At 37.0% G+C, this 14,376-nt stretch overlaps 1 protein-coding gene and 1 long non-coding RNA gene across 6 annotated transcripts in view; one reads left to right on the top strand and one right to left on the bottom strand.

The window, feature by feature from the left end:
* The window catches only part of UNC5C (unc-5 netrin receptor C), a 358,229-nt gene that overhangs the window by 317,322 nt on the left and 26,531 nt on the right, over positions 1-14,376 (bottom strand). The window lies entirely within an intron of this gene.
* The window catches only part of LOC123283852 (uncharacterized), a 30,043-nt gene continuing 25,186 nt past the window's right edge, over positions 9,520-14,376 (top strand). Inside the window, exon 1 of the long non-coding RNA XR_006524617.2 lies at positions 9,520-11,678. This is a non-coding gene — a long non-coding RNA (uncharacterized lncRNA). The remainder of the gene's footprint in view (positions 11,679-14,376) is intronic.

The following is a 14,376-nucleotide window of genomic DNA, read 5'->3' as shown; positions in this document are numbered from 1 at the left end:
AAATAAATGGGTTAATACGAGTAAAACACTTAGAAAAGTTCCTAAGACAAGAGCTCAATAAATGATGGCCACTGTTATTATTACCATTATCATCTCCCTCATTAAAACCTTTTATCAGCTTCCTGTTGCATTATGTGATAAAGCCCAAACCCCTTAACCTGGTAATTAGGCTCTGCACAGTCGGCCTCATGTTAATGACCCAGATTCAATGAATAGTATCTGCCAATATGAATGCTCTGGTCCAGTCAGGGGAAACTAATAAAACGTATCTTGAAATAATGCTTCCACTCTTGCTGTGACTCACGATGTTCCTCAATTCGCTTAATGTGTTTCCTTTTCACTCCACCTTTACCATGCATGCTGCTCATTCTTCAGTGCCCTAGTCAAGTCTCATTGTTCCAAAGAGGGTGGACCAGATCAGCATTTATTGTGGCCCAAACTTTCTAGAAAAAGGGTTCCTCAAATAAACTTAGACAGAACTGTACGTTATAAGCCATCTTGGAGATTAACAATGCACATTAATATTTAATAGGCTCCGAGAAGTCTTAAAGAACTTTTTTAAAACAGTGTCCCAAATTTATTTGAACATGAAAGATTGTTTTTTCCTTCTAGAAACTATTAGAAGTCTGGACATGAATATTCCAGAGTGTAGAAAAGAACTGAAAATCTTTTAATTTTTAAGCTGCTATATTCACTATTTCTCACTGTAATTCTAAATTTCAAAAGTGAGTTCAAATAAATCCTAGAGAACCAAGACTGTGAAAAACAATTTTCTATCAAGTAAAAAGTTCAACATATGATACCACTGGAATAACAATAAAAATATTTAATAACATCTAATTAAGTTTATCCTTGACTTGTGTCATTACATCAATTAGAAATGTTGAAAATCCAGAGGAAGACTTTAAAAAGCTTTTTTTAGTTACCATAAAAATATGTACCCACATTTTTCAGTGCAATTATTATGTTGTATCTGACAGCAGTCAAAGAAATATAATCCAATGTTGATTAAAAGTTTTAATTTCCTTATCCATGGATTGATTTCTTATAGACTCTTAGTCTATAATTACATGCTCTTTTGCAGACATTGCAGACTTTAACTCCTCATTTCTAGGCCCTGCCTTGTAGCTAGAAAAATTCCATCTTTATTTCTACTAAATAAACTATAAAGTGACGCAAAGAAAGGAGATGCTGAAATAGCAGAAACGAAGAAGAGATTTAATAAAAACGTGAAGACTGACATTCAGTCTTTTAAATAATTAATTCAATTACTCCTGCTTACTAAAAATGTATGTACCCTGCTATTAATTCAATTAAAAAATAACTGCCATCATGTAGACTAAAGATAATTATTAGACAATAAAGTGAGTTGACAGAAAAACACATTCCTCAAAATGTAAGATTTTATGAAAGTTCATTTAATTTTATTCTCATTAGATTAATATATTTGATGTTAGAATAGCAGGTCATTTTTATCCAAATAATTATTTGCATAATAGTAACCAAACATGAATAGAAATAATCTGAAAAAAACCAAGTAAATATTAATCAGCCACACTAGTGTCTAAATTGTTGTAGTTTTCTAAGTAGCCATAATCAGAATATTCCACAGAATTGGGTGTTTGCATTTGATGCCTATAATTACAATACTCTGTAGACAGACTTTGTTTTTCACCTGTGAAATACTTGATACTTACAAGACAAGAATCACAATGTGATCTCTATCTATATTTTATTTAAGGCCCAACAAATGGGAAGGGCACCTAAAATAAAATAACATCAGTTTTAAGACACCAATGTCACACATAAAGATCTGCATTTTTGTAACGGGAAAAGTCCTTTTAATTTTGATTTCCCATATTCTCTCTGACATGTTTCACTGTAAAACTTTTAACATAGATAAAAGAAAACTTTAATAGACATATATTTATTAGAAACAAAAATGTCCCTACTATCCATTTATAAATACTTTATATTATCAAGTAAACGATCATCTTTAAAAGCCTAGTTCAAATTTTATTTCCCTATTTCATTAAAACAGACCACTAGAGGGCAAGCAATACTCTGATCTCAGTTATAAATAAATGGATGGCTATAGCTCCTTAAAATAACTAGTTATACCTGGCTCATTCTGTTTTTCCTTCCTTCTTTTATTCTTTCATTCAAAAACTATTTTTCCTGTGCTTACTGTGTGCCAGACATTGGAAATCCAAAATTAGAGCAATCGAATGTGGCTTTCTCTATCCTTGGGTCTCTCCTCTCTATATATACATATGCATATATATTTGAAAAATGGTTTCAATACATTCCTTCAGTGTTTTATATTCCTTTGTAATTTCTTATCTTTAAAAATTTCACCATGAATACAGTGTGCTATAGTAAAATCACAGACCCAGACCTTATCAGACAAGTTGTAGTAGAGTAACTAGGACATCTCCAATACTGAACATCAAAGAGTAGCTTTTGGTATCAAGTATATTAATAAATAAAATCTATATCCCATAGAATATTCTAGAACCCTGTCCAAAATTTGCCTCAGCATTTTCCTAATTAAGTTGTCCCTTCTTTTATTAGGTGGTCCAGAATCGATACACAAAGAGAAAGGTGGTTGAGCTGTTGTCAGAGACAATTAAAGTCTTCTTCAGGTCCCCATTAGCCAGTGTTCTGAGAAACGGGTGGAAAGACTTCCTAACTTCTGTTGAATATAAAAGAACCTCGATACCCTGGGGATATTGATTCAGAAAGTCAGAAAGAATAGCTGAGAAGCTCGTTCAGTGACAGAGAAGTTAACGATTTTGTGATTCACCCAAGAGAAACTCCTTAAGCCTTTGATAATTGCAAGGCAGGTAGTGCCACTGCTGACCTCGTCAAATTAGCAGGAGCCAAGAGGTCCGTGGTGGAAGCCAAACCCAAATATACAAAGCAGAGTTCAGCAATAGCCACACACTTGCCACTGTGTCTGTACGTGTGTGTTTTTTCTAATAAGAGACTGCTTTCAGTCCTTGCTAATCTTAGCTTCAAAGAGTTTTACAGCTTCGACACTTCCATGGCACGCTAGGTACCCCAGACAGGGAAAATGGAAGCCGCTTCTCTTCCACATGCAAAATCAAGGCACACAGAACTAGTCTTATAAATGTTAAATGCTCAACTTAATCAAATAACATAGGAAAAAAAGAAGCCCAAGATAGAGAAATTGATGGGGAAATGTTCAACCACCAGGCACCATCTACATCCGTTTAGCCAGCAGCTTCTTCACTGAGCATTTACACGGGTTCATCCCTTCAGAAGATGCGTGCAGTGCTCCTGTTCAGGCTCCAGGAGCACAGCACTAGCCAGATCTGCTCTCACGTCTACATTCTAGACTGCACTGTTGCTGCCAGATGCCCAAAATATAAAGCTGATCAAACAGTCCCTTCCTTTGAAGGGTTCCCTCTTACGTGTGGAAGAAAGACATAAGGATTCAGAACCGTGCAATGGGAAAACTGATAAAAACCGAAATATGTGCCAACAACTGCGAAATGTGGAAGTTTTCTTCTGAGCATTACGGTGGTGGGGGACACATCCTGGGCATTGTCGGGAAGAAGATGTGAGGGAAGAAGATTGCTTTGTCACGATCGTCTTGTTTTGGAAGAAACTTGACGGATGAGTGAAGAATATTTGTCAGACGGGGAGGAAGCAGCAGGCCAGGCACTGGGCACCTAGTGGCTGAAAAGCACAGCAATACAGCATAAGTGGAAAATGGAAATAAAAACGGGCTGGAAAAGGAGGCAGGACCAGAATGCCAAGGCCTAGCATGCCCCCTGCCTACAGAGAACTGTGAATTCATTTAGCTGGTGATAAGCGACCATTTAATGAGTTTAAGCAGAGGTTCAAGCTTGAATTTGATGAGGCACACATGAAAAATATGAGAAAATTGTAAAAAGCATATGAAAAAAATCAATACTTTTGCATTTCACATGCACAAAAAAACACCCTGTTGAAGGCGTGAAGAAGGGATTGGAGTCAGGCAGGTCCTCCTATCCTTATAGATCAGGATATTGACAGAGAAGCTGAACGGACGATCTGCAACCAAGCACAGAGAATTTCTCATTCACAGCTAGTGACCGTCTCGTCCCCTTCCCCAGAACAACACAGTAAGGGGAACAGGGCATGGTTCCGAAAGGGTTCCAGTGTAAAATAAGGTAACGAGAGAACTACACTTTTCATCCTCATAATTCTTGGAGGTTCAATCACCCCAGGAAGGAAACTTGCATATAAATAACTGAGTGATTTCAGCATGTTTAAATTGATATCTGCTTATGACATGACAATAAGATGTCCTAAAATTTACTGTCTTACATTTCAATAGAGTTCAAAGATTCTTTACATGAAATATTTGTTTTGTTAATGACTATGATAAATTAGATTTACATCTTTTTTTCAAGCCAGGTTCATGGAAACATGCTCAGGTATTTGCTACTACTACTAAATAGTAATTTTGTTTTTGTTTTTAAAAATTAGGCTAACTGGAAAGAAAGTAAAACAAAAATTAATTTTTCAGGTAATAAAAATCATTTCTCAGAAGTGTTGACCCAATAATATAGTCAATATTTTTAAGGACATAAAAATCTTTGATAAATTAATTAATTTACCTTACAGAAGCTGTGTGTATATGTGCTTTACCCACTGGCAAAGGTGTCCCTCTGGAAAAAAAAAAGTACTATTTTCTTGATAGAGGTCTGCACCATGCCTCCACAAGTGGTTTGACAAACCTACTTCTTGTCATGGTGCTAAATATGTTAATCACACTGAATGACCGAGGCTAAAAGCAAAGTGACAGTTGACTGTGACTGCCATTAACCGTGGATCACATCCCGGCATGTAATGCAATTATATGGCAGGAAACAACTAATGCGGGCTGCTCTGGTGGGAGAAGGGAGAAAATATTGAATTTTTCCTTGTAATCTATTTACATCTTGCAATGGGGGCATTAGTCAGATTACGGTTCAGAATGCCAGGCACACACAGACCCGGTGTGCTAAGTGGTGCCTCCATTCATAACGTGATAAGAAGGTAATGGTCAGAGAAACAAATACATCATGATTCCACTGAGTCAGGGGCAATTTTCTCTCATAAACTTCCCTCTCTGTTACACTGTCTCAGGATACAGATGGAAATCTTTTAGAAATTTAAAGGTCTGCCAGCATTATTAAGTTCCAGCACTACTTTTCCATTTCCCTCACGAGGAGACACAAATTATGTTGAATTTTAATAGTAACTCATATTAATTACCTCACAGAGTTCAGGCTTAATATATATTATCAAGACACATGAACCAAACAGCATGAAAATGTACATCTCCTCAAATACTTTGTTTCTATAGCTGAATCTATTAGATCGCACCAAAGTTAACAGAGAAACAGGCAATGTGTGGTGGGCGGTACTAAGGCCACAGCTTTACAACAGTTTGGCAAATCCCTTTGGAATATTCTGGGTGTTTGAAAATTCAAACCTAGGATGTTTTTCTTGGATGCTTATGTACTATCAATCATCATGACAAACCTGTTCACTTGTTTCCCTGTTTCTCAAAGCAGTTTTCTGAGAATAACCTGTTTTGCCAATCTTAGTACCGCTTTCCCAGTTTTCCATGATCTCTTTGACCAGAAGGTATTTAAACAAGATAACTGTCCAAATATTTTTGATAATATATAACTCAAGATCAAATCTGTGATAGTAAGCTTGATTAGCTACGAAATAACTCAACTAACAAAAGCTGTTTGTGTGGGGCCAGCCCCGTGGCAGGGTGGTTAAACTTCTGTGCCCTCCACTTCAGTGGCCAGTTGGCAGGTTCGGAACCCCAGGTGAGGACATGCTCCATTCATCAGCCATGCTGTGGAGGCATCCCACGTACAAAACAGAGTAAGATTGGCACAGATGTTAGTTCAGAGCTAATCCTCCTTAAGTGAAAAAAAGGAAGACTGGCAACGGACATTAGCTCAGGATGAATCTTCCTCACCAAGAAACCAAAAAAAATCAGTTTATGTATTCAAACTAAGGAAAGAACAGAAAAATTTTATACTTCTAATTAAGGACAAACATAAAATAAATCCCGACATTTAAAAAAATGTGCGTGACCTTGATAAGCTTTTACTAATTTACAAAACTTTAGTGCTGTTGGTCCTTGCAGTGGACTGGAATTCTCTTTGTTCTGGGTTAATTCTTATGAGTCTTCCAGGCACCAAACCACCTCTTCTGAGAGGCCTTCCTTGGCAATTTCCACAAGTTATCATACGTTTCTATAATTTATTATACTTCCCTTCAAGGCACTTATCACAATTGCAATTAAATAACTTTCTATATCACTCCTCACTAGCCTATGTGTTCCATGAATGCAGGAACCACACATCAGTTTTATTTACATTGAATCTTTAGATACAAGAAAGGTACCAGACAAACAATAGGGTATAAATATTTATCCAATGAATAAATATATGAATGGTGATTTATTCCTTGATATTTCCCGATTTTAATAATACACTATCTTAAATGTATCTAATTCTTGTTTCTGAAGCCAATAATTCTTACATATAGACTGTCTGGCGCTAACAACTTCTTGAGGCATTCCTTCAATTTGTATAGAAAGACTAGAAGATTATTTATATATAGGCGACAGGAAAGAAGTCAACTGCTTTACATAAGTAACATGGAAAACTAACAATGATTCAACAATAGCATCAAGAATATCTCTCTTACGCAATATATCTTCTACTCATTACATGTAACTAATTTACTAATTGTAATCCAATTCCTAATTATAATACCTTCGTGGCACATGCTGCTTTCATATGTCTTCTCAATAAATTATCTCAAGGGTCTTAGAGTAAGGTGTTATTGTCCCTATTTTAGAGATGGGTAAATGGAGGCTCAGAACGCTAAGGATTCTGCCCAAATTTAAATAGCTAGTAGGTGACAACTACAGAATGAAATCTGCACAGGCTTATATTCTGACTGAAATCCCAATGACAGAATTCTAAGTGCATTCCATAGCTTGCCCCTTAAAATAAGGTATTTGTAGCTAGCAACTTACGTTTTCCTCAGTGAGCTAAAGTTTTTGTTAGCTGAAAAATATGGATAATTGAAAGCATCTAAAATTTTCTTTTATCATAGAGAAAGAAAAGAATGTTAAGCATGAATAATGCAGTTAAGTAGCTCTAATCATCTACTATGCATAGCCAATAGTTAACAGATGTTCAACATAGATCTAAGGGAAAAAACACCTAACATCCAACAGGATTTTTAAAAAATAATATACCTTAAAACAAAAATCAATTCTGGCTTTAAAAAAATCAATATCAGCAATTCTTACTTTTGGAGACCACATTTTCCTACTCTAGGGCAGTATGGTGGCTTCAGTCAAGTGAAACTTGGAAGTCTAAATCATGTATATAGATGTTGCAAAATTTTTACAAACAGTAACCAAACAATCTTTCAATGATGTGGTATCGTGCATGTATACATATATTAATTCTAGAAGTGCATGTGTGTATGCACAGATTAAATTTTATATTGTAACTTGTAAACTGTGCCTACATAAGACAATTCAAGTAAAAAATTAAATAACTATAACTGTACATGCTTTTGGTCTGGATCATCCATGCAGAAAAACTTTCATTATTTTCTTTCTCAATACTATCGTATTATGTTTATCTATATTTTCAAACTGAATCCTTAAAAATAATTCAGTTATAGTCAGTCATTTTATTTGGGTTAAAAAAATGTAATTAAAATTAGACATATTTGATATTTGACCAAAATAAGATATCTTGAATCGATCCCAAAATCCATAGCTCCTTACAGAAAATTCTTGAATGTGAATTCTGGACTGGAAGTTCTAAATATTAAGCAAATGAAAACAGTATTGACTGGGATAGAATAGTCTATGGTTTGAAATATCCTTCATTCATTCAACCAAAACACACTAAGCATTGAGTATAACGAGGAAGAGTAAAAACACACATGGCCCCTAGTTTTACCGAAATGGCTGGAAGTCGGGCCAAGTTTTCAGATTATGAAGATCAAATGCCTTCTTTTTGGAGACTTTTGGCTGGTGGGCAGTGAAGGTTTGGGGAGGAGTGTGTGACACCTGGTGGTGTCAGCTATCCTATTCAGAGTGGGCATATGACTCTTTGGGGTGGAGGGAGCAATGGATTTGCAACGTCTCCCACTGTTCCCAAGGCCTCCCCAAGCGCTGCCTCTAAGTTCACTGTCCTTGTAATCAAAGTAACATGCTCATCAGCCTGGATAATCAGTGTTCCATCAAGGTCTGCATCTGGTGTTTATCATCTTGGAGAGCCAAGCAACAGAAGGCTTCATTTCAACCACGCATTTTAAAATCTCTTCTTGGAATGACACTTCCTATGTGCCCTAAAGGACCCACAGCGAGTGCCAAGTTGCTGTGTTTCCCGTGGTACATACACGTGGGGAGCACTCTGAAAAGAGAACTGAAGTCCACAGGGTGGAGATTGAGGCGCAGCATGAAGCAATGAGCGAGCATAAGAAGGGGAAGAAATGTGCTCGCGGCTCACTCACTCACTCACTCACTGCTCAGTTTTCTCTTCTGTATATTGGAGGATAATACTTATTTTTTCCTTACTCAAAGACTAATTATGAAGGTTAAACATGATAACACATAGATATTGCTTTATAAATTATAAAGCTAGAAACAAACAACTACCAATAATGATAAAAATACTAAATTGTTATTCAAATGCAAGATACTATTGTCTTATTCCTTAAATCTAACTCAGAAAATCCTTACCGCCTCCTAATACAATGATTACTTCTTTGAAAGTTGGACTTTCATTTTGCTGTTCATTTACATTTTCATCTATGAATTCAGGGGCTTCTAAGCCCCAGTGATCTTATGTTGGAGTCACGCTTACTACATGTAAATCTCTGACCACCTGAGGTAGGGTGCCTAGCACACACAACAAAAAAGAAAAGGAGGGTGTTCCAGTTACATCATAAACACACACACAAAACTCAAAACTCAACACAGAAACTTGAAACAACACAGAAAAGGATAACCATAGTAAAGTGCTCCTAAAAATAGCATGACAAAGATACCAATTTTGAAAATTAAACTGCTAACTCAATGCAGCAAAGATATGCTCTTCCACGTTGGGATCATGCTATTTCTAACCCTGTCTTGGAAAAGGAAAATATTTTATGGTCGTGAAAAGTTGGAATTGAGGCACAGTATAAAAAAACGGGATACTATTAAGAAGAGACATCTGGTCATTCTGGCACGATCACATTTCTGTTACGGAGTGCAAATGCATGCTTTATGAGAATGTGCCATTGATTACTTACTCTGCATTTTAGCACTGTTTCTAAACATACTGTAAATTATGTTAAGTAACTCATTGAGTCTCTGATTTAGATTTTTTTCCGTCAAGCAGAAAGATAATGTTTGCTCCAAAAAAGAATAAGCCAGTAGACAAATCCCATTTATAAACTCTGCAAGTGACGTGAGTGACGTTAAAACATCTGGGAGATGTTAGAGACTGCATTAACTCTAATCATGGATCACGTTATGGCAGAATTTTTTTTTCCTTAATGAGGAGAAAAGACTGAGATAGTGAATGTGTTACTCAACATAACCCTGAAGTCCTTGTCCAAGAACTGATAAAGCACTAGAGAGAAGGCCTTGCCTCACCAGATTTCTAGAACTAAGACTACGCAATCTCCTTTATGTTTGGTCTATATGTCACCGGGGACAGTGTCTGAAAAAACAAGGCCCAATTTTTCACTCCAAATAAATCACAGGCTATTCAGCACCCAATATTTACATTGAGCAAGAAGACGATCCTTGTTCCCTTTCTTCTAGCAACACTCCATTTATCTATTAATTGACTAACCTAAAGGAGAGGTCACCATGACAAGACTCCATATACAATGATAAGATTTAAACTCTGTTTAAACTGTGTTATAGTTTAAACTGTAACATACGCAGGAAAATATGACTTAGTAATTATGCCACAAAATACAGTTAAAATATTTTTTAAACACCGACGTTAAGTACGCATATTTATAAAGAAAATTACAGGATAATCCAATGTCGGGGATGTAAATGTGGAAAAAGACCTAGAAAGTTCAGTGCAGCTGCAGGAGCTCACCTTGGAAGAGCTCTGTCATTTTCAAAATGCAGAACAACAGTCAGCTCACTTTAAAAAGTGCTTTTCAGCCATTTAATCTTAAAGAATTATATTTTTAGTTCATTTATAGGAAAGCAATTAAATGATATCTATTTTGTGTAGGGTTTACTTGGTGACTGAGCTCAAAGAATAATTAAGTAAAATATGACCATCCCTTTGAAGCAGAAGCTTTCCTAAGATATGTCCTTATAAATAAACTTCTGCAATTTTTAAAAAAGAGGCATAGATGAGGCTCTAGTGAAAAATAAAAATTAAGATTTAAAAATATATCTGCAACACATACAAAATATATTGACTTGGGTGTCTTAGTACTAGAGAATTTGAGAAATTGGTTTACAGTATTATTTCCAAAAGTGTTTTATTTAAAATTCACTTTGAAACTGGGAGAGAGAGAATTTGACTAGAGAAACAGTTCTTATTTTCTATGGATCACACTTTGGGAAACATTGCTTCAAGGTTAAATCAACATTTGGGAAATGTTGCTTCAGGACACAGACAAAGGGAGTTAAAGAGCATTTTATGATGGTGCTTGGGTACACTGCTAAGCTGCAAGCAGCTGGTTAAGAAAAGACAATTCTAGGAGAGTGCTGACACCTGAACCCAGCCAGAAGTGGAACTGGGTGCACAGCCTTAGCGCAAGGCCAGCACGGGCTTGAGTCCCCCAGAGAAGTAAGAATCCATTTGGAGGGAGAAACCAGAGATCTCCCTGTGGGCCATCACGCCACCCCATCATTCCAGGGTGAATAAATGATTTCCCCTTTTATAAACCATAAAATAGACGTAGGATTATTTCATCATCACTACCATCAGCATTATTTACACCCAATCACCCAAACATTGCTTCACTTACTAACTCAGAAAACTTCAACAGAAAAGCAAACATGGAGACACACCACACACACACACGCCCTGTTTTCTTTCCTTTTTTTAAGCCTTTCCTCCTCCAAGTGCTGAGTGAGGCAACAAGGTGACGGGAAGTGACTGGAGTAGGTACAACCCACCTGCGTGCCTGACTGCCTCACAGCAAACACCCTCCTGTGTCAACACAAGTGACGGAATGAATCGTGGGAGCACTCATTAAGGGTTTTAATTGTCCAGAATGCATAAGGGAACAGAAAGAGGAGACTTTTTATGAATTTCCCATTTCTTCCACTGTCTGCCCTACTTACCTTCAAACCTAAATTGCAACTCTAGTTGAAGGTATTTTGTCTTGCATAGCAGTGAATGTCTGCATCTTTAATAGAAATGATTTATAAAGAGGATTTGGAACATGCTGACTTCACAATGAAGAAGCTCCACTCCCAGAGGAGCCGTTAACCCAGACAGCCCAGTCCCCGCTCCCCCGGCAATCACACAAACTCCAACTGTTCTACCAGCAAGGCCAAGACGGACGCTGAGCCTTTCAGAGAAGCTGAAGCATACAGGCATCTCTGCCGACTCCCCAAAGTGTTCAGATGGATGAAGAAATGGAGGCCCCAAAAGGTAAATTGACTTTCCCAAAGTCACACAGTTTCTCAGGTCTCCAGATATCATTTAGAAAGAGATCTCTAAGACTTCTTTTTACAGATCACACCACCTCCACATACAGAATATGAAAGATATTTATAGGTGCATTGATGTTTTGTTGTGTCATTGTTCTAAGATACTTGAATTAATTCAAGACAAAAAGATGGGAATTATCGCAAGTAAGATTTAAACCTGAGTTAAGAATAAAATTCAAGACTTATCTTTTTCTTTTTGTGTGTGCGTGAGGAAGATTGGCCCTGAGCTAACACCTGTTGCCAATCTTCTTCTTTTTGCTTGAGGAAGATTGTCAGTGAGCTAATATCTGTGCCAATCTTCTCCTGTTTTATGTGGGATGCCACCACACCACGGCTTGAGGAGTGGTGCTAGGTTCATACTAGGGATCCAAACCTGCAAACTACAAGCATGCAAACTTAACCATTATGCCACCAGGTCAGCCCCAATTTTTCATTTTTTATGACTGATTGACTGTCATTGTATTTGTTCAGGTTATATTAGTTACTATTACAAACTCCAAAATCCAGAATAGTGAAAACCTGATAGAATTTCACACCTGAAATCTGATATAAATACTTTGATCTAAAGAGATATTCATGGGGCTGGCCCAGTGGCATGGTGGTTAAGTTCATGTACTCTGCTTTGGCAGCCCGGGGTTCACCGGTTTGGATCCTGGATGAGGACCTAGCACTGCTTGTCAAGCTATGCTGTGGCGGCATCCCACATAAAATAGAGGAAGATTGGCACAGATGTTAGTTCAGCAACAATCTTCCTCAAGCAAAAAGAGGAAGATCAGCAACAGATGTTAGCTCAGAGCCAATCTGCCTTACCAAAAGAGTTAAAAATAAAAATAAAAAGATATTATCTCTCTGGACAAATGACTGAAAATGGAACAACATGAAACTGAGATTTCTTGAGTCATCAAGGAAGTTGTACTTAAAAAATGATTTTTTGGTGGCTGGCCCTGTGGCTGAGTGGTTAAGTTCGCGCCCTCAGCTGCAGGTGGCCCAGTGTTTCTTTGGTTTGAATCCTGGGTGCGGACATGGCACTGCTCATCAAACCACGCTGAGGCAGCGTCCCACATGCCACAACTAGAAGGACCCACAACGAAGAATATACAACTATGTACTGGGGGGCTTTGGGGAGAAAAAGGAAAAAAATAAATCTTTAAAAAAAAACGATTTTTCAGAAAAAACTTAAAGTATATGCTCCTTTTTGATAATTTTGGTACTTTTGCTACTATGTAGCCTTAAAAGGCAAAGATTCTCCTCTCTGTCTTGGACCCCAGCAGAAACATCATGGGAAAAATGTGACAAAGGTACTTAGACCTTCATAAATTTTCCAAAATACTTGATAAATTGTGGACTCTAGAAAGAAATAATTGTATATTTTTAAAAGTTCCTACCCATTTTTATACATCACAGAATGCAAGGGAAAACAAAATGAGTAAATCATGGAAAAGTAAACATAATTTTCTGTTTAATTTTATCATTCAATTTGGCCTTGGCATGGTGAATGAGAAAAGCAGCAGTTACAAACTGAGTAATTCAACTTAATGAATATCAAACTGAAAATAAATGTCAGAAATGTGCATTTTTTTCTAAGAAAAAAATGAGGAAATTTTTTCCAGTAATTTATTTCTGGATTAATTTAATATTATATCTACATCATATTCAATTTTCCTAGATCATCTATAAATATGTCCCTGGCTGAACAGCTCCATGTGAAAAAAGATATTATTTAAGCATTCTGTAAAGGCATAGTTTATATATTTGATTTCCAGATATTAAATTATATGTAAACCATATTTGGAAAATACCCTTTCAATAAAAGAATTGAAAACAAAAAGTACATTTCATATATTTGTTCATATATTGGTACCCTACAAATGGCCAGGGGCTTTAAATAATCATTTCTGAAGTGCAATGCTAATATTTTTTCAATAAAAATAGGCAAGGCTGGATGAAAGCCATTCTGAAAGAAGGTATGAGAGAGAGAAAGCACCCACTTGTGTGTGTGAGAGAGGGGAGGGAGGAGGGAGAGAGACAGGGTGGAAAGGAGGGAAAAAAGAGAGGAGGAGGCAGAGAAAGAGGCGTCATTAAAATTTTAACAATGTAATCTTTATGAAGAAGTTATTAACATAAAAAACACCTATCAAAAAACCCTTAATTTTTGTTCTTTTCCAAGCCCATGGAGAAAAGAAAATGTCCTGAATTTTCAACTAGTCTTTTTTTTTCTTTTTAAAGATTGGCACCTGAGCTAACAACTGCTGCCAATCTCTCTTGTTTTCTTCTTCTTCTTCTCCCCAAAGAACCCCTGTATGTAGTTCTAGATTCTAGTTGCAGGTCCTTATGGTTGTCCTATGTGGGACCCACCTCAGTGTGGCCTGATGAGCGGAGCTAGATCTGAGCCCAGGATCCAAACTGGTGAAACCCTGGGCTGCCGAAGTGGAGCACGGGAACCCAACCACTCGGCCATGGGGCCAGCCCCGCAGCTAGTCTTTTAAAATTCAGAGTTGATAGTCAACCTCCCAAATCACAGTGGATTCTGTTACCATTAACCTTCAACATAAAGGGCTATTGCAACCCCCAGCAGAATTCTTAAAATCACTACGGGATTTTAATCTTAACTGTTTCTTTCTTTCTCTCCTCATAGTGAA

Source organism: Equus asinus, chromosome 3 (genome assembly GCF_041296235.1).
Source record: "Equus asinus isolate D_3611 breed Donkey chromosome 3, EquAss-T2T_v2, whole genome shotgun sequence".
Classification (NCBI taxonomy): domain Eukaryota; kingdom Metazoa; phylum Chordata; class Mammalia; order Perissodactyla; family Equidae; genus Equus; species Equus asinus.
Note: the sequence above shows the minus strand (reverse complement) of the source record. Positions and strands in the feature narration are given on the sequence as shown.